Here is a 22,190-nt window from a genome sequence, read left to right on the forward strand (position 1 = left end):
AAATAATAATCAAGGGAAAAGAGGATATCAATTTGAAAGTGGGAAGCAATGAAGATGGAGGGAGAGTACCTAGGTATCTGGGAAAAATTAGAAGGAGGAATGGGACAGAGAAAATGACTTAATTCTATTTTGATTAATTATACTAGGCATAATTGAATTAATCAATTACTTACGGAAAAGTAGAAATGACACCAATTATTCTGAGCCCAAACCAAACGCATTAAATTAAGAGTGGTAGGGTTGTCAACCATCAGCCAGTGAATGGCCCTGATAAAATCACAATTCTTCAAAGAAAAATAGCCATGTTGAGTACTGTTTAAAATAATTAAATAATTAGATAGCTCACTGATTAATTACATATAATTTCTTGAAATGAAAATACCTTTTATTAATTTTAAATTTTTTCATGGATTTGGTAAATATTGTAGGTTTAATCTTTATAATACAGATATAAATCATCTTACTATGGGTGACAGCTTTTTAAAAAGAGAGAGAGCGATGGATAAATAAACACAGAATCAGAGAAAAAGAATGATTTTGTGATCCTTGGAGAGCAAACAGATGGGGCTAGCAAAGGATATGTCTTCCAATACACCTCTGCTGCTCTCCAAGGGATTAACATACAAACAACCTCAAATCGCTACATTTTAATTTTAAAAATACTGCTCTAATCATGAAGACCTTATAGGGTACACTTTCATACTTGTGTCAATACAAAAACACAGTCCATACTGATAAAATCACACATATCTTTTTAAGAAATTTTACCTGATTTCTGATTACCACATAATAGTTCTATGCGTTTGTTGGGAGAAATGACATTTCAATAACTTTGCATAGCATGTTTTAATCAAAGCAGATGGTCGGTGTTTGTTTGCTCAAAAAATTGTGTCCATAGGTGTTGGGGGAAGTCCTGTGCATTTGTCAATAAAGCACTGTTGAGCCCATAGGAATCTAGATAGGTGGACTAGGAGTCCAGGAGAACTCTGGGAAGGACGAACACACGGAGAGTCGAGATGTAACACTATGGGGTAGGAAGCCCGGAATCTTTTCCGGTAAGAGACATACTTAGATTAACAATTATGGGGTAATTACTTAAGTCAGAGCTAGCTAGTAAGAAACAAGCAAGGCCAACAGCTTCATAATTGATATAGCCTCCTGTGTGTTATTTGGGACTGATGTGGCTCTAAAACCAGGCTGGCAGGAAGGCTTCTCTCAAGGAAAAGCTTTCTTTTACATACATAGGTATCCATTCTTGTAACATAGCCTTCAAACAAGAGTTCAGGGAAATATTAGGTCAGGAGAGTAAAAGTGCAGAGACATGGAAACCATCACATTGTCCTCAATTTATCTGGAGGTAACTTTAGAAGTGAAAACAGAATAATAGTGAAAAGTACTTCCCATCTGCCCTTCAGTTGACTGGTCATAACTAAAATGAACGTGTAAGGTTGAATATATGTTTGCAAGAATTATGCAAATGTAATAAAAATGAAGAATTGCCTTTCAAAGGTAAAGAAGTAGAAGAGAACATAGCAGAGCACAAAGGAGCTGTTGGGAAACAACACCACAGACAAGTAGGCCACTGATAACATTCAAGCTGAACATTAAGGACCTGCTAGACAATACTACCTGCCACATACAAAATTAGATTTTTGAAGGAAGGATAATGTTAACAAGGTAGGGAAAGGTTTAATGAATTTTCTGCTAAGAGAAAGCATGAATCAGAACTTCGTAGCTTAATCAAGCAGGATATATCCAAAACTACTGTAGAGAAGACATCCTTGGAGGAATCCAGAAGTTGCAAAACCTACACACATACACAGGCCACATTCAATATTCTTTTATCTCTTAAGAAGCTATGCTACAAAAGGAATGCCATGCTATATTTTAAAGTGCTTGGAAGAAACAAACAATGATGTAGAAATTGGCAAAAGTTTAGACACACACTTGAAAGTGGTTAGTTCATTCCTAACGTCTCACAACGCTAAATTCGTCTTCAAGACTGTCATCCTAATGTGGACACTGCATTGCAGTATATGACACTTCCCGTCGTCTGCCATTGGAACTTCACAGTTTAAATAACTTGAGCTTGCTGCTTTTCTCTTCATGTTCCAGCACGAGGTCTTACTCTTTGCCACTGGAGCAGTTATCATGTCCACTATGTTCTGTCTGTACCATGAGTATTACGAGAAAGTAAAATCTACTATATATGTTCATGTGTGAAGTAGATGTATGTGTTGTGTATGTAAATGTATGTTCCAAATTTATGGAAGACAAGCTACTGTCACATATCCACATTTGACCCCATTGGCAGTTTTCGTTGTCTTTGCTGCTGGGTTTTTTGTGGTTTAGTTTGGTTTGGTTTGGTTTGGTTTGGTATGGTTTCTTCATTGTTTTGGTTTAAGTTTTGAGGCAGGGATTCTCAATGAATCTGGAGCTCACTCACTGGCTAGCCTCCTGGCCAACAATCCCATAGACCCTCTATTTGTAGGTGGAAGATTGTGTCCAGCAGCTGCTCCCAAATAATCACTGAGATAATAAATATTAATTGTAAATGCTGTTCAATAACTCAGGCTTGTTATTAGATAGCTCTTACATTTAAGTTAACCCATAATTCTTAGTTACGCTTTGCCATGTGTCTTGGTACCTTTTTAAGGCACAGCATGCCCATCTTGTTTCTCTCTGTGTCTCCTCTCCACTTTTCTGACTCTGCCCTTCTTCATTCCAGAATTGTAAGTTTGGTTGTCCCACCTATACTTCTTGCTTGGCTACCTGCCAGTCAGCTTTATATTAAGCCATTTGAGTGACATACCTTTACAGTATACAAAAATATTATTTCACTGGATGTCAGGTGCACACTCTTTTCCTTGGGTGTGTGTGTGTGTGTGTGTGTGTGTGTCTATGTGTCTGTGTCTGTGTGTGTGTGTGTGTGTGCGTGTGTATGTGTGTCTGTGTCTGTTTCTGTTTATCTGCATCTGCGAATTCTAGGGGTCTAAGGGTCGAAGCAGATCTACAGGTTTCCAGAGAAAATATTGTATCAATAACTATTTCCTCAGAACCTTCCCTGTGCTTCATACAGTAGCTTGACATTTAGCATTCAATCACATCCTTTTCACATATTGTAATTAAATCTAGTACATCTCTAATTTTTTTCTACTATTAGTTAATTAAGGAGCCGCTGCCACCACCCAGGCCTAAATTAGCAAAGGGCCCAGATGGTATCCTTGCCCCCAAATTTTGGGTCTATGAGGCCTCAGTCAAGCAGGAGACCACTTTGTGCCTCTGGCACCTGATTGCCATGTATAATCATACCTAGTACTCCTGAAGTCTGTAGTCCTCGACAAGGAAAAAAGAAAAGCAACAGCTCCACACTATCCCTTGTGGTTGGGGCAGACAGAACTCAAGTAAACACTACCCGTGATCCAACCAAGAGTCCTGGTGCTGGGCAGTTGTGTACTATTATGGTGAGAGAGTACAAGGTGGGTAGGTAAAAGAGAGGGAGAAGTGGAGTGGTTTGTAGGCTGGGAAGATAGGCAGATCTGGAGAGGTAAGTGTAGAGAAGAATGGGCTGACTCTCAGTCATCTCACAGGCCAAAATCTTAATCTGGAACTTGGAGCAGCCAATGGGACCTGTATTGATGTCTGTGGCTCCTGTCACTACTGGAGATCATGCAGAGTCCTCTTGTCTGGGTGGCTATGTGGGACCATGTTGGTGTCCAAAAATCACACTGCCACAGGGGACATTGCCAATCTGGGTGGCCTGCACAGTGACCTAGAGGCAAGATGGCAATCTAGCCCTGGCTGTTAGAAAGTTCCCTGTCTGGGTCCGTTGTCTTTCTGTCCTCAGGGTACAGGCTGATGTACCTAACCCATGTTGATGTCAGGATCCACGTGAATGCCCAGGGTCTGGAGCTCAATCTGTTGCCATACTGGTGTTCAAGAGCTGTGCTTCTGCTGGGGCCATGCAGATTTGGGAGGTCAGGGCTGTCAACTGGAGCCATGGTATTGTCTGGACCATGCCTGTGCACCATACCTTTGTCCATGGCCCTGCCACATTCAGGGAATGTGTTGATGTCTATGACTCCTGAGACCATCGAAGACCATGCCAGTCCCAAGTGTCTAGGTGGCCACATGGAAACATTTATTTGTCCAAGGGCCACACTACTGTGCAGGACATGCTGGTCCACATGTTGGACTTCTACATGGGCCCTACTCCTTGCTATAGGGTACATTGGGTGAGCTAGCCTAGGCAGTGCTGGTGAGCTCATCTGGATAGTGAGGATGAGGCAAGTGCGGGAGCTGACCAACCAAGCTACCAACAAGCTATATGTACCATCCACAGAATCTATGAACTGATGGAGCATGTGAAGGGGATGATCCTACAGATTCAAAACAGCAGGATCTCCATGACATAGGACAGCAGGATAGCTAAGAGGAGTCCCCAGTAAGAGCCCTTATTGTTGGTGTAGCAGAAACCAGAGGCCTCAAGCCAGACCAATGACTTGTGGCAATAAACACTTGCAGCTAAAGACCTAAGATGAACAGACTAGAGGGAAAACTGTATGTCTCAGTGGTCCACACTACAGCTCCCATGAGATTATTTTGTTTGCTTGTTTCTGTTGTTGCTGTGTTTTGTGTCTTTGGTTTGTTTTTCAGTTTTTCTTTTTAATTTGGTTGTGTCTCTTTTGGGGGGAAACTGCAAGGGCAAAGGGTGGATATAAGGGGGAGAGGGAGATAAATGGAATTGGAATGCATGATGTGAAATCCACAGAGAATCAATAAAGTAAAAAAGTGCAACCCTTAAATATCAGCTGATAATAAAAATAAGAAAGAGAAATTAAGTCTTTAAAAGAATAATGCTTCAAAGAGCAGTATGTTTCAGTTGTATTTTATACTTCTATATCATTTAAATAATCTTTTATTTGGATAATTGGATTAGTCTGGACTTCAATTTAAATTTTACATTAATATTAAATAACACGAAATTAAAATTTTGATATTTAGTTATATCTGGAAGTTCTTTAAGAGAACACATAATATAATTCCTTGATATTATTATTACTGATCAAAGACAATTTGTTCAAACTATTTTTCTTGCTGAGAACTTTGCTTAGAGAGACAGAGAATAAGTACATAGATTTTTTTTCCTGTTAGGAAACACTGTTTCTATATAGAAATAAACTTCATTTTTAGCTGTTAAAGAAAAATTGAGGATTAAATACATACATTAATATTCTATTATAAAAACATGATCTCTTCTTATCTACTCTTCATATGTACGTTATTTTGTTACTGCATTCAAATTACAAAGCATATAAAGAACAGATATTGGGGACATTTGTCTGTGAGCCCAGAACCTGGGAGCTGAAGCCTGAAGAATGCAAGTTCAAAGCTAGCTTAGACTGCACAAGAAGTTCCTGTCTCAAAATAAATATAAGGAAACAAGAAAAAATAAGGTATGTATCTCTAGTATTTCATTTAAATCATTAAAATAGTAAACATTTAAAAGTTATGCTATTCCATATCTTGGTATTTCAAAATCTCATAAGGAGAGGGTTCAAAAAATATGATCCACACTCTATCCCTCAAAAAAACGGGCAAGCTTTGAACATCAGGGACATATTCTTTTCAAGGCAATGCCTTTGTGTTTTCAGTCAAGTTCCTATCTAGATTTTTTTCTAAAGATTTGTGACACCTCAGATCACTTGCCTCCTGTATAACAATTTTCCTGGGTATCTTGTTAGAAACTGTTTATTCTTTCACATTTTCATATACTTATTACAGTCTGTCTGGTATCACTCCTAACTCCAACCAATCAAAATCAAAAGGAATAGATGTCTAAAAAGATAACAATCACACTACAAGAAAATGTGGGCTAAATTTGTCATTCAAAAGTCTGACAGCTAGAGTTCATGGTTGCCCAATGATTCATGTATCAGTGCATTACACATAAAAGTTGGTAAACTGTAATATTGAAGAACATACATCTCTTCTTTTTTATTTATTTAAACTTGAAACAAGCTTGCTTCACATGTCAATCCCAGCTCCCTCTCCCTCCCCTCCTCTCCTGCCCCCCTACCAAATTCCCAACCCCCCATCGAACACCTTCCTCTCCCCAGGGAGGGTTAGGCCCTCCATGGGAGATCTCCAAAGTCTGTCATATCATCCAGGGCAGAGCCTAGGCCCTGCCCCATGTGTCCAGGCTGAGAGAGCATCCCTCCATGTGGAATGTGCTCCCAAATCCATTCAGATGCCAGGAATACCCAAGGCCCCAAAGATTGTAGGGGCCTCCTCACTGACACCCACGTTCAGGGGGTCTGAATCAGTCCTGTGCTGACCTCTCAGCTATCAGTCTGAACCCATGAGTATCCCCTTGTTCAGGTTCTGCGGGTTTCACCAGCCCTGTCTTGACCCCTTTGTTCATCACTCCTTCATCTCTGGAACTGGATTTCATGAGTTCAGTTCTTTTTTTTTTTTTTTTTTTTTTTGGTTTTACAAGACAGGGTTCCTCTGTATTGTTTTGGAGACTGTCAGTTCAGCCTGGCCTCGAACTGACAGAGATCTGCCTGCCTCTGCCTCCCGAGTGCTGGGATTAAAGGCATGTGCCACCAATGCCCGGCTTTATGAGTTCAGTTCTGTGTTCAATATGTGCATATATGTGTACTAAATAATGTTGATGATCTAAGTTGGAAATAGTAAAGAAGTTTTGCTGTACAATTATGCCATTTGACATTTACAAAGTTATTCAATCAATGGTCATTAATATCCCTCAATGTCAATGGCCTCAACTTACCTATAAAAAGACACAGACTAGCAGAATGGATACGAAGACAGAACCCTTCCTTCTGCTGCATACAAGAAACACATCTCAACACCAAAGACAGACGTTATCTCAGAGTAAAGGGCTGGGAAAAGATCTTCCAATCAAACGGCCCCAAGAAACAAGCGGGCGTAGCAATCCTAATATCTAACAAATTAGACTTCAAATTAAAATCAATCAAAAGAGATGAAGAAGGGCACTTCATATTCATCAAAGGAAAAATACATCAAGACGAAGTCTCGATTTTAAATATCTACGCCCCAAATACAAAGGCACCTACATTCGTGAAAGAAACATTACTAAAGCTCAAAATGCACATAAAATCTCACACACTAATAGTAGGAGACTTCAACACTCCGCTCTCACCGCTAGATAGGACCTCCAGACAGAAACTTAACAAAGAAACAAAAGAATTAATAGAAGTTATGACCCAACTGGGTTTAACAGACATCTATAGAACATTCCACCCAAATACAAAGGGATATACCTTCTTCTCGGCACCACATGGAACCTTCTCTAAAATTGACCACATAATAGGAAACATAGCAAATCTCCACAGATACAAAAAAATTGGAATAACCCCTGCATCTTATCAGACCACCATGCATTAACATTAGAATTCAACAATAACACAAATCGCAGAAACCCTACAAACTCATGGAGATTGAACAATGCACAATTGCACCATCCCTGGGTAAAGGAACAAATAAAAAAAGAAATTAAAGACTTCCTCGATTTCAATGAGAATGAAGACACAACATACACAAACTTATGGGACACTTTGAAAGCAGTGCTGAGAGGAAAGTTTATAGCACTAAGTGCCCACATGAAAAAACTGGAGAACAGTCATACTAGAGAATTAATAGCACAGCTGAATGTTCTAGAACAAAAAGAAGCAAACTCCCCCAGGAGGAGCAGACGCCAGGAAATAATCAAATTGAGGGCTGAAATCAATCAAGTAGAAACCAGGAAAACATTGAGAAGAATCAATGAAACAAAGAGTTGGTTCTTTGAGAAAATCAACAAAATAGACAAACCTCTGTCCAAACTAACCAAAAGACAGAGAGAGAACATGCTAATTAACAAAATCAGGGATGAGAAAGGGGACATAACAACGGACTCTGAGGAAATCAAGAGAATCATCAGGGCATACTTTGAAAATCTGTACTCCACAAAATTTGAAAATTTAAAGGAAATGGACAATTTCCTGGATAGATATCACTTGCCAAAACTAAATCAAGAACAGATAAATAATCTAAACAGACCTATAACCCCTAATGAAATAGAAGCAGTCATCAAAAGTCTCCCAAACAAAAAAAGCCCAGGCCCAGATGGCTTCAGTGCAGAATTCTACCAGAAATTCAAAGAAGAGCTCATTCCAATACTCGTCAAAGTATTCCACACTATAGAAGCAGGAGGCTCACTGCCAAACTCTTTCTATGAGGCTACAATTACCTTGATACCCAAGCCACACAAAGACACAACTAAGAAAGAGAACTATAGACCAATTTCCCTCATGAACATTGATGCAAAAATACTCAATAAAATACTTGCAAACCGGATTCAAGAACACATCAGAAAAATCATCCACCATGATCAAGTAGGCTTCATTCCAGGAATGCAGGGATGGTTCAACATTAGAAAATCTATCAATGTAATCCACCATATTAACAATCTGCGAAAGAAAAACCACATGATTATCTCACTAGATGCTGAAAAAGCCTTTGACAAAATCCAGCACCCCTTCATGATAAAGGTCCTAGAGAGATCAGGGATAACAGGAACGTACCTGAACATAATAAAAGCAATATACAGTAAACCAACAGCTAACATCAAACTAAATGGAGAGAAACTCAAAGCAATTCCTCTAAAATCAGGAACAAGACAAGGCTGTCCACTCTCTCCATATCTCTTCAATATTGTACTTGAAGTTCTAGCTACAGCAATAAGACAACAAAAGGAGATAAAGGGGATACAAATAGGAAAAGAAGAAGTCAAGCTTTCATTATTTGCAGATGATATGATAGTTTACATATGTGACCCAAAAAACTCCGCAAGGTTACTCCTAGAGCTGATAAACAGCTTCAGCAAAGTGGCAGGATACAAGGTAAACTCAAAAAAATCAGTGGCCCTATTATATACAGATGATGAAGTGACTGAGAAAGAAATCAGAGAAACATCACCTTTTACAATAGCCAAAAACAGCATCAAATATCTGGGGATAATGTTAACCAAGGAAGTGAAAGACCTGTATATCAAAAACTTTGTGTCTTTGAAGAAAGAAATCAAAGAAGATACCAGAAAATGGAAAGATCTCCCATGCTCTTGGATTGGTAGGATCAACATAATAAAAATGGCAATCTTGCCAAAAGCAGTCTATAGATTCAATGCAATCCCTATCAAAATTCCATCACAATTCTTCAAGGACCTGGAAAGATCATTAATCAACTTTATATGGAAAAACAAAAGGCCCAGGATAGCCAAAACATCCCTATACAATAAAGGAACTTCAGGAGGCATCACCATACCTGATTTCAAGCTCTATTATAGAGCTATAGTCCTGAAAACAGCTTGGTATTGGCACAAAAATAGGCAGGTAGACCAATGGAACCGAATCGAAAGCCCTAATTTTAACCCACACACCTATGAACACCTGATTTTTGACAAAGAAGCTAAAACTGTACAGTGGAAAAAAGAAAGCATCTTCAACAAATGGTGCTGGCATAACTGGGTAATGGTATGCAGAAGACTGCAGATAGATCCATGTTTATCGCCTTGTACAAAACTTAAGTCCAAATGGATCAAAGATCTCAACATACATCCAGCCACACTGAAACTTTTAGAAGAGAAAGTGGGAGATACTCTTCAACGAGTTGGTACAGGAGACCACTTCCTAAACATAACACCAGTGGCACAGGCACTGAGATCAACAATTAACAAATGGGACCTTCTGAAACTAAAAAGCTTTTGTAAGGCAAAGGACACAATCAAAAAGACAAAAAGGCAGGCCACAGAATGGGAAAAGATATTCACTAACCCTACATCTGACAGAGGGCTAATCTCCAAAATTTACAAAGAACTCAAGAAACAAGTCTCCAAAACACCAAAGGATCCACTTGAAAGGTGGGGTACAGAGCTAAATAGAGAATTCTCAGTAGAGGAGGCTAAAATGGCCAAGAGACACTTAAGAAAGTGCTCAACATCCTTAGCCATCAGGGAAATGCAAATCAAAACAACTCTGAGATACCATCTTACTCCTGTCAGAATGGCTAGAATCAAAAACACCGAAGACAATTTATGCTGGAGAGGATGTGGAGAGAGAGGATCACTCCTCCATTGCTGGTGGGAATGCCGACTCATACAGCCTCTTTGGAAATCAGTATGGAGATTCCTCAGGAAAATGGGAATTAATCTACCACTAGACCCAGCAATTCCACTCTTAGGCATTTATCCAAATGAGGCAGGTTCATACAACAAGGGCATCTGCTCCACTATGTTCATAGCAGCATTGTTTGTAATAGCCAGAACCTGGAAGCAACCTAGATGCCCCTCAACTGAAGAGTGGATAGAGAAAATGTGGTACATTTACACAATGGAGTATTACTCAGCAGAAAAAAACAATGGAATCTTGAAATTCGCAGGGAAATGGATAGCACTGGAAGAAACCATCCTGAGTGAGGTAACCCAGTCGCAAAAAGACAAACATGGTATGTACTCACTCATATATGGATTTTAAATATGGATCAGGATAGTGCCAGTCTGCACTTCCACAGATAGAGAGTCTGGGAAACAGGAAAGAACCTAAAAGATATGCATATATGCATAGTACCCAAGAGAAGAGGATGGAGACAAGATCCTCTGAATGGATGGGGAACAGGGCGAGGGGGGGGTAGTGGGACCTGGGAAGAGTAGAGGGGGTAAAGAGGAAGGGAGTTGGTCATGGGGGAACAGGAAGTTGAGGGGGTGGGGGTAAAATAGGGGGAAGAGGGAATCATAGGATCGAAGACAGATCAGGCACCAGAGTGACCTCGAGTGATCTAAAGGTATAACATCAATTGGCAAGCTAAGCAATAGTGGAAGGACCACCTCGAATGCCCATTCCTGATAATGAACTTGATGTCTATAACTATCCGGGAGCCTTCATCCTGGGACTGATGGAAGCAGAGGCAAACACACAACTAAGCACTGAACTGAACCCAAGGAACCCAGTGACAGAGAGAGAGGAGTGATGAGCAAATTGGCAAGGAATGGGCTGGCAAAACCAGCAGAGACGGCTGATCTGAACAGGGGAGTGCTCTTGGACCCCAGACCGACAGTGGGGAGGCCAGAATGGGACTGATCTGGACCCCCCAAATGTGAGTGTCAGTGAGAAGGCCTGGGCAACCTATGGGGCTCTGAGCTGTGGATCAGTGTCTATCCCTGGTATACAATCTGTCTTCATGTGCCTATGGCACAAAGAGAGATGCTCTCTCAGCCTGGACTCTTAGGGGAGTGCCTTGACCCTACCAAGAGTGAAATGATAGACTCTAGACATCCCCTATGTGGAGGGATTTGGCAATAGGGTGGGAGGGAGGGTGGAAGGGGAGTGCGGGAGGAGGGGAGGGAGAGGGAACTGGGATTGACATGTGAAACAAGCTATTTAAAATTAAAATAAAAAATGATTAAAAAAAAAAAAGATTTTCAAATAGAACCCCTATCCCATCCACATTCTGTTCCCCAGGGAGGGTGAGGTCTTCCATTGGAGATCTTCAAAGTCTGTCACATCATTTGAAGCAGGGCCTAGGCCCTCCCTATGTGTCTGTGCTGAGAGAGTATCCCTCTATGTGGGATGTTCCCCCAAAGTCCATTTGTAAATGAGGGATGAATACTGATCCACTACTAGAGGCCACATTGACTTCCCAGGCCTCCTAACTGACACCCATGTTCAGGGGGTACAAGTTGGTCATATGCTGGTTTCCCCGCTATCAGTCTAGAATCCATTAGCTCCCCCTTGTTCAGGTCAGCTGTTTTTATGGGTTTCTCCATCCTGGTCTTTGACACCTTAGCTCATCTTTCCTCCCTCTCCGCAACTGTATTCCAGGAGTTTGGCTCAGTGTTTAGCTATGGGTGTCTGCTTCTGCTTCCATCAGCTACTGGATGAAACCTATAGGATGGCATATAAGGTAGTCATAAATCTCATTATCAGGGAAGGGCATTTAATGTATCTTTTCCACTAATGCTTAGAGAGTTAGCTGGTGTCTTCCTTGTAGATTTCTGGACAGTTCCCTAGGCCCAGATTTCTCTTTAAACCTATAATGGCTCCCTCTATTATGGTATCTCTTTTCTTGTTCTCCTCTATTCTTCCATGACTCAATCTTCCTAGTCTCTCATGTCCTCCTCTCTCCTCTGCTCCCCTTCTCTTTGTTCTAAATCCCTTTGCCCTCTCCCAGTGTTCCCAATTTGCTCAGGAGATCTTGACCCTTTCCCCTTCTCTGGGGGATCATCCCCAAAACACCAAATAATCCAATTAAAAGGTGGGACACAAAGCTAAAAAGAGAATTCTCAATAGAGGAATCCAAAATGGCTGAATGACACTTAAGAAAGTGCTTACATCCTTAGCTATCAGGAAAATGCAAACTAAAACAACCCTCAGATGCCATCTGCTTCCTTTCAGAATGGCTAAAATAAAAAACACCAATAACAGTTTATGCTGGAGAGCATGTGGAGAAAGGGGAACACTCCTCCACTACTGGTGGGAGTGCCAACTCATACAGCCACTTTGGAAATCAGTATTGAGATTCCTCAGGGAAATGGGAATCAGTCTACCACAAGATCCAGCAATTCCACTCTTAGGTGCATAATCAAAAGATGTGCATTAATACAAGGACTTCTGTTCAACTATGTTCATAACAGCCTTATTTGTAGAAGTCACAACCTGGAAGCAACCTAGATGCCTCTCAACCAAAAAATGGATAAAGAAAATGTGGTACATTTACTCGGCAGAAAAAAAATCAATGTAATCTTGAAATTCCCAGGCAAATGGATGGAACTAGAAGAAACCATCCTCAGTGACTTAAGCCAATCACAAAAAGAACAACATGGTATGTACTCACTCATATATGGATTTTAGACATAGAGAAAAGTATCACCATAAGGTTTGTTGACCATGACTTTTTTGATGATTCACCATACCAACTCCTATATATCACTAGTTTTAAGAAGAAATTTTTGTAACAGATTATGGATAACATTCATTTATTCATATGAATAAGATTGTACTATTGGATTTATTATTGACAGTTAATGGTATTTTTTTTCTTTTAACTTTTCGTTCTACTTTCCTGGTATACTGAGCAGACTAGGGTGACTACAGATTACATTATCTTTTTAAATTGCTCATAACAAGAACAGTTTATCCAGTACCTTATGAATATAATATTAGGATCAAGATTAAAAATAATGCTGTGCTAAATTTATCATTACTCTACACTTTCATAAAATATACTAAGGCTCTGTGTTGGTTTCTCACTACCACATAACAAGCAAATAGATAGATAGATGGATGGATGGATGGATGGATGGATATTCCAATTTCTCTGTACATCAAAAGTAATCAGAGATTGTTATTGATATGCTCAATAAGACAATGAATAATGACCCTTTCCTCTTCTCTGGGGGATCATCCACAAAACACCAAATAATCCAAGAATGAGAATAATAAGCATGCCTGAATAGTTCATACTTGAAATAATTTTTGTGTGACATAGATAAGATCTGAGAAAGTTCAATAGAGCTGGGTAAAAAAATACTCACTAATAAAACACATCTTTGATTTGCGGCACTTGATTTTGGCTAGTGGAGATTTCTTTCATACACTAGCCAGGATACACTTTTCCACTGCTGAAGGCATTTAGCCAGCTAAGTAAACACCTCATAAGGTCCTTGTTCACACCAAAATACAAATGTGAGTACAAAGACATTGATTTCATTCAGGATTGAAAATCATGAGATATTTAAAAATAGTGTTCATAACCAAATTTAATATCCTACCTTTGTAAAGTAGTATTTCAAGCATGCTAGAATCTCTAAGATCCATTCCCTCTCTATTGGGGTTATTGATTTTCTACAGAACATAATGTGTCATTGCCAATTACAATTTCAAATAATTTTAGTTTGCTTTTGGATCAATTATAATGGGCAAGGAAGGACAAAAATGTGTTCACATTTGAAATGACAAGTGAGAATACCACTATACTATTTTTTAAAGAAATTTATAGGAAGACCACAGCAGAAAAAAATCTGGTAGTTTGTTTCCTTGGACCTGGTAAGTTACAGACAGAGAGGAACAAAATACCAATACCTTAACATATTTCTTTTCCGTGAAATAAGACTGCTGTGAGAGTATATGTCTATGTAGGTAGGACTCCTCCTAATGAGTTCATAGGGATTTGCTTCAGAAGTATGTCTTTGTAGTTACCTGCCAACTATGCTTACCATGGGTTTCCTTTGGTTATCTGTGTGTGAAAAGGTAATAGGTCACATGATTTCCTGTAACATAATGAATCCTCCTCTACAGGGAAGAAAGGCCACTTAGTGGTTTTGTGATACATGTACAAGGAACCTCTTCTGGTCAATTCATTTCACTCAGAAAGCTGGGCCTTATTCAGAAACCAAACCAAAATAATTAAAGGTATTTTGTTTTTTCATCATGCTGTGTATGAACATTTAGCCACTATATAAATTGTATGTAACTCCTTTCTACATTATTTAGTGATGTATTTGTATCTATTACACATTATTGGTATTTGACACTGTAAGTAAATATGGACCTAAGTATTATTTCAAATTTTCTCTTCTATTTTATTGCCTATAAGTGCTTTTAAGAACTGGTCAAGATTTTTGAACAACTGATGGCTTGCTTCTCATCCCAGTGTTCCTCTTCCTTTTTTAATAGCCAAAACATAATGTTTTCCAATATTTAATATAAATTCTTGAAAAATGTTATACTTATAATTTCAAACTACTTTCAATTATCATGAACTCTTTGCTCTGATGTTCATAACACACACACACACACACACATATATATATATGTATATATATATGGATACATAAAACATTAAAAATGCCATAACATGAATTACTTTATGAGGCTCAAGTCCTGGCTCCTCTTTTAAGTCTGTATTATCTTTATTTAAAAAAAATATGCAATCAGTAGGTTTTTATCTATTAGCTACACACATTCAGAATGTTCTGGAATGTCTACCATTGTACACTCTGACATAGTAAAGACTAAATATTCTGAAAAGAGAATTCAATCATTGATCATCCATAAAAGAATCATTTGACTGAATCTACCACTTTCAGTTAAAAAAATATAAGCAATTGTTAAACACTTTAAAAATCAAACACACTACATATGTGCCCAGAATTAGTCCTCCCTGTACAGTGAGTATTAGAGCTCCAACAAATTGTCAACTCAAAATATCTTCAAAGCCTCAAAATCGTTTGCCAATTAATAGAAGATTATGCTAAAGGGCTATGAGCTGAAAGCAAGGCATAATAACATTTTGCTATGGATAAAAAAAAATCTATAAAACTATGAATGTAAAGGGAGTCTGTGTTACTAGTCAGTTACCAAAGGCACTTCAGTAGCTTAAATCCAGAAAACAGGGATTTTCCAAGTCCTTGCTTCTTTCAAGTGTACAGTGTTTATAACAACAAAACCATCTTATGGTATTCTTGTGGATAAAATAAGTGTTCAGATATTACATGTCCAATTAATTGTCTTCCTTTGTATGAATCAGAGCCTCTTCTGAAGCAAAAGTCTTCTCTCTGGAGGGAAATAGCATCGCAATGTAGTCGGCAACCGTGAGAAGACAGCTTCGGAGTGGAGAGCTGAGTAACAGCTTCTCTAAACTAGAATCTTCACCTTACTTTATCATATGTCATGTATGTGGAAGAATCACGCTTTTATTTCCTAGGGTTGCTGAGACAAATTGGCAAACGCTTAGGTTTTAAAACAACAGAAATTGTTGTTGGAGACTAATGTCAAGGGCTTTTCTTGTATGTCCTGTGCTTTGCTGTTAGCAGTGGGGAATTCTGCACTTTTGGCTGTGAGATGCATCAACAAAACCCTTCCCTTAGTTTTCACTTTTGCTTTTTGTTTGTGGGTCTCTGTTTCTTTTCATCTGCATCATGATAGGAAATAATCATTTGAGTTGTTTCCTAGAAGAATCTTTGTCAGTCTCCTCAGGAGCCAAGTCATAGACAGAGAAATATTTATTTAGATCAGTGTTAGAGAACCATATTGTCACATACATTGTTTCAATTCCTATATGGGCAGAAAACAGTGTCCTTGAACTGTGGAAGCATGTGTAGAATGAAATTGACCACACGTCCAAAAGAACAGAGAAATCACCATTGAGGACAAAGTCCTGTAATCAGAAATCTTCCTTTGGAGGTTTCATTACATTACCTTCCAATGTCACCTGGTGAATTACGCCTTCAGCAAGCAGGCATTGGCTGATACCCAATGGACAAACTCCAGTGGGAGTCACTAATCAGTATGCTGAGGACAAACAGGTAAAGAATGATGGTGTGGCAGGTCAACTATGGAAAATAAACCTTGTAAATTGAGTTTGAAATGGATGCATTTGAATGAGTGAAAAGCATATTTAATTCTCAGAGTTCTTTGTTGCTATTTATATAAATAACAAGAACAGGCTGTGATATTAAAAGGAAGAATTAGAAATAAGAATGGATTTGGAAATATTTTCCACCAGGTTGAAAATACAACCTTAAAATGTTCTTCAAAAGGCAGAAAATATGGAAAAGGGGGAGAATAAATATTCATTCTGAGAGAAATGTCATTTCTTGTAATAAAATTTGCATTTCACACAAGCAGCCAGTTTTCAGACATGAAATGATCCACCTGGCAGTAGAGTTCCATTATCATCTGCTCTTATTCTGTGCATGGAGATTGTACACATTTTTGTCACTGGCATAGTGCCTACCCAAATGGAAACAAAATTCTAATTAAACTAATAAAATGCAAGTGTGCCTTTATAAGAAACACTATGAAGTATTTACTTGGGCATCTTTACCTCAATTATTTCAGATAACTTTTCTAGGAGAACTGTGAAATCCTCTTACGGTTCTGACTCTGAAGAGCAGACCTAACAGAATTGAAATAAGGAAACTAACTTGTTAAAACTGGAAATCAACAGTGATTTTATATGTAATATATATATATAATTAGAGAAAAGGAATATCATATTTACAAATGACAGTGACCATTCTTTTTAAAAGCAAGGATAAAAAATACACAGAGAAGGTCTTACTTCCAAGCTTGATGGTTACTCCTGAGTGCTTTACTCTAAGATGAATTGGTAGCAAGGAGATCAGAACCACACTTCTACTCAGCATCATAGGCAACATTCTAACTCTGAGAGTTGAGCAAGAAAAAAACTAAAAGTACACAGAGATTCAGAAATAAGTGAATTATTTCTCTGTATGGATTGTCTGGTCATTCTAGCCTGCATTCCTTACGAAGTCTGCTTTCAGGAAAGCTAGTTGCATCAAATGAGAGCTGTATAAGATTTTAATAGCCAATAACATTCAATAAGCCATCAAAATTAATTGTAACTACATGTCAACAGCAATAAAAGAAAATAAATGTACCAAGAGTTCATAACATAGTATAAAGCATAATTTAAAAACACACACATATATATATATATGCTTGTAACAACAGTGAATAAATAAAGATACCAAGAACTTGAAAGAACAATCAGTGCTGTATAAGAATGTTTAGAGTGAGAAAATGGAAGAGAGAAACATGTAAATATATTGTAACCTCAGAAAATGTAAAACAGGTTAAAAAAAATGCACCATGTTCAATGACAGGAGTGCCTAATGTATCTAAGGTAGCAATACTCTTTAGATATTTGATCCATGCATTGAAAACACTTACTGCCAAAATCTCAAATACTTTCCAGAAATCAGCAACATGAATTCACATATAAGTACAAAGTACCCAGCACATTCAAATTATTCTTAATAAAGGAGAATGAAATCATAAGCCTCATACTTTCCAAACTCAGCTTCAATTAAAGACAGAGTGATTAAAACAGTAGAATGCCAAGTAAAAAGCTAAGTTTTGTGCTTTATTTTGTAAGATTGAATGCCTTTTTGGCATAGAAAACTAACTTTCAAGCAGGTTTTGTGTGACAACTAGAGCTTATTTCCCAAAATGGTTAATGTTTTCAATTTTGGGAAATGTTTTAAACTTTTTAGAGATAATTTTTTCTTTCAAATTTATGTTAAAAAGGAGTATACCATTTGAGACAAAATTTCTTATTGTCTGTGGCATATTTTGTCTTCAGCATCTAGCACCACCTGGACTATACACTCTTTTTTTTTTTTACAATACTTAATTTTTTATTTTAATTTTAAATAGCTTGTTTTACATGTCAATCCCAGTTCCCTCTCCCTCCCCTCCTCCCGCACTCCCCTTCCCCCCCTCCCTCCCACCCTATTGCCAAATCCTTCCCCATAGGGGATATCTAGAGTCTGTCATTTTACTCTTGGTAGGGTCCAGGCACTCCCCTAAGAGTCCAGGCTGAGAGAGCATCCCTCTTTGTGCTATAGGCACATGATGGCTGTTTGTATTCCAGGGATAGACACTGATCCACAGCTCAGGGCCCCATAGGTTGCCCAGGCCTTCTCACTGACACTCGCATTTGGGGGGGGCTCCAGATCAGTCCCATGCTGGCCTCCCCAATGTCGGTCTGGGGTCCAAGAGCTCTCCCCTGTTCAGTTCAGCTGTCTCTGCTGGTTTTGCCAACCCATTCTTTGCCAATTTGCTCATCACTCCTCTCTCTCTGTCACTGCGTTCCTTGGGTTCAGTTCAGTGATTAATTGTGTGTTTGCCTCTGCTTCCATCAGTCACAGGATGAAGTCTCCAGGATGGTTATAGACATCAAGTTCATTATCAGGGATGGGCATTCGAGGTGGTCCCTCCACTATTGCTTAGCTTGCCAATTGGTGTTATCCCTTTAGATCACTCGAGGTCACTCTGGTGCCTGATCTGTCTTTGAACCTATGATTCCCTCTTCCCCCTATTCTACCCCCACCCTCTCAACTTCCTGTTCTCCCTTCCTCTTCACCCCCTCTCTTCTTCCCAGGTCCCACTCCCCCCCCACCCCTCGCCGTGATCCCCATCCATTCAGAGGATCTTGTCTCCATCCTCTTCTCTTGGGTACTATGCATATATGCATATCTTTTAGGTTCTTTCCTGTTTCCCAGACTCTCTATCTGTGGAAGTGCAGACTGGCACTATCCTGATCCATGTCTAAAATCCTTATATGATTGAGTACATACCATGTTTGTCTTTTTGCGACTGGGTTACCTCACTCAGGATGGTTTCTTCCAGTGCTATGATTTGCATGGTAAATCTTAATAGATGTAGGAAAAACTCAGAGATTTCTTAATTTGTAATTTCTTGTTATTTCAGTTTACAAATAAAATTGAGAAAGAAAACTCATCAGTAATCTGCTGTTTTAATCTTCAGGGGTAATAGAAAAGATGTAACCAAAATCAAACCATATACAGTGCTTTGTATATTAAATTAGAAATATATGTAAAATAAAATTTGATACTTTCTTGAAAAAACTACCCACTTAAATAATTTCCAGCAAACATACAGTTTACAGCACAGTCTGTCTTTATTTTCTTCTCAGTGAAAGATTTACAGCTGTCAGTCTGTGAGTTTAAAATAGGCTTGTACCAAAAACCATTGCTCTCCAATTAAACAAACTAACATGGAAAGCACTAAGCATTACTGAGGAATGTTTCCTATCCCTCAGTGAAAATTAATCTTGGAACTTCAAGTATTTATATAAGTGTGTATTGAAGGAAACCAAAGAGCAATAAAATGTTTGTCATGTGTCATGCTATTAATAAAATTTAATATAAGATTAAAAAAACAGTAGAATGCTGAAGTGTATGTAGTAACAGTAGGGCAAGAAATAAACACATGGTTTCATTCAGCTACCTTTTGTCAAGGTATCTATTAGTCATCATTGGTAAAGGAAACAAGATACATTTTCAACAAATAATCTTAACACCAAAGGTGACATATGCAACACAATGAAAGTGGACCCTGCCATCTCATAGTATAACATCTGTAACTGATGCAAAAGCCAAATATAAAATAAACTGTAAGAACTCAAAAGGGACATCTGTATAACTTTCTACTGAGTAACCAGATCTTACTTCTGACTCCCAAAGTTCAGAAAAAATAGAAGTCATTCATATACTCTGTGAGCATTACATTACAAAGTTGATCAGCCATGATGGTATACTAAAGGCCAGCATAGGCCATATATAGAGGTAGAGGGTAGTCTAGGATTACATTGACCCAGTCTCAAAATACAAAAAGAGATTCTAAAAGCTTCTATAAAAGGACACTATGAACAAACTTCCTATCATTCCCCTTCTCACAAGTCAAGGAATTATATCATTTTATATTTTCCTAAAATTAAGCATCATGTATACCTATTTCTTTTTTTTTGCGTTTCTTTTTTTTTTAATTTTCCAGTTTAAATTTAGATAAGAATCAAGGTTGCTTCACAAGTCAGTTCCAGGTCCCTCTCCCATTCCCTCCCTTCCTCCCGTGCCCTCCCCCCCCCCCCGTTATCCCCTCATATCTCCAGGGAGGGTGAGGCCCTCCATGGGGGTGTCCATAGTGTGTCTTTTCATATAGGGCAGGGCCTAGACCCTTTCCCAAGAGTTCAGGGTGAGAGTGCACCTCACATTGTTCTACTGGAGTCCAAAGTCCATGTGTATACTTGGGATGGGTACTGATCTGCTGCCCAAGGATCAATAGAATCCCTAGGCCTCTTCACTGACACCCAGATTCAGGGGGGTCTTGATCAGTCCCATGCTGGATTCCCAGGCTAATGCCTGGGATTCAAGAGTTAACTTTTGTCTGGTCAGCTGTTTCTGGGGGTTAGACCAGCCCAGTCTTAATCCCTTTGATCATCAGTCCTCCCTCTCTGTTACTGGCTTTCTTGAGTTCAGCTCAGTACTTAACCAAGGGAGTCTGCTTCTTCTTCGATCAGCCACTAAATAAAGTTTCTGTTTCCCAGACTCTCTGGCCATAGGATTGTAGGCTGGCACTCCCCAGATCTATGTCTAAAATCCATATATGAGAGAGTACATGCCATGTTTCTCTTTTTGTGACTGGGTTACCTCACTCAGGATGGTTTCTTCTAGTGTCGTCCATTTGCCTGCGAATCTCATGATTCCATTATTTTTTTCTGCTGAATAGTACTCCATTGTGTAGATGTACCACATTTTCTCTATCCACTCTTCAGGTGAGGGACATCTAGGTTGCTTCCACGTTCTGGCAATTACAAATAAAGCTGCTATGAACATAGTGGAACAGACATCTTTGTTGTATGAATGGGCATCTTTTGGATATATGCCTAAGAGTGGAGTTGCTGGGTCTTGTGGTAGGTTTATTCCCATTTTTCTGAGGAATCCCCACACTGATTTCCAACGTGGCTGGACCAGTTGGCACTCCCACCAGCAATGGAGGAGTGTCCCCCTTTCACCACATCCTCTCCAGCATAAATTGTCATTGGTGTTTTTGATTTTAGCCATTCTGACAGGCATGTATACCTATTTCTTAACATTTAAAAAAATTAATTCACTTGGGTTTACAAATGCTCCATATAAGAATCATAGACTAACAAAAGTCCCAGTAGCAGGATAGATAATTCCATATCAAAGGGCTGGTAAATGTAAAGCAAGTGACCCCCAAAACAAAACAGACAGTTGATATAGCCCCTGCTTGCCTCTAGCATTGGAGGTGGACCCTCATTATTGAAGACATTACACATTTAAGACAAAGAACCCAGGTGACTTTTGCTGAAGGCCTATTTAATGTGGTCTCATTTTCTTGGTACCAGAAAATACTGTGCAAGCTATAAAGGATGGAAGCAATTAAACAGTTCTACCCAGCTACAACACCTGGGAACCACAAAATTAGTTGTGTGTCAAGATACATATAAAGATAAGTGTAGCCACCACCCCTCATCAAAGACATCTCTATTTACAGTAAATGATGACAATCAAGTAATCCACAGTGAATGCATATACATCATAGCTCCTACATCTGTGACTCAGGGAGCATTGTGTAAGAACTTCAGGAAAATTTTAAGAGCCAAAATACCAGGAAATCTGTTGTGAAACAGTTACTCCTAGAAATCGCTGCATAAATAAGAGAATAGCAGCAAAATAAAAGGACATGTTAACATGGAAGGAGAAAGTGTTGTGAGGCCCCACCCCTAAGTAAAGAACTATGAGCAATGAGTAAATGCTG

Source organism: Mesocricetus auratus, unplaced genomic scaffold (assembly GCF_017639785.1).
Source record: "Mesocricetus auratus isolate SY011 unplaced genomic scaffold, BCM_Maur_2.0 Super-Scaffold_100015, whole genome shotgun sequence".
In the NCBI taxonomy this organism is placed as follows: Eukaryota; Metazoa; Chordata; class Mammalia; order Rodentia; family Cricetidae; genus Mesocricetus; species Mesocricetus auratus.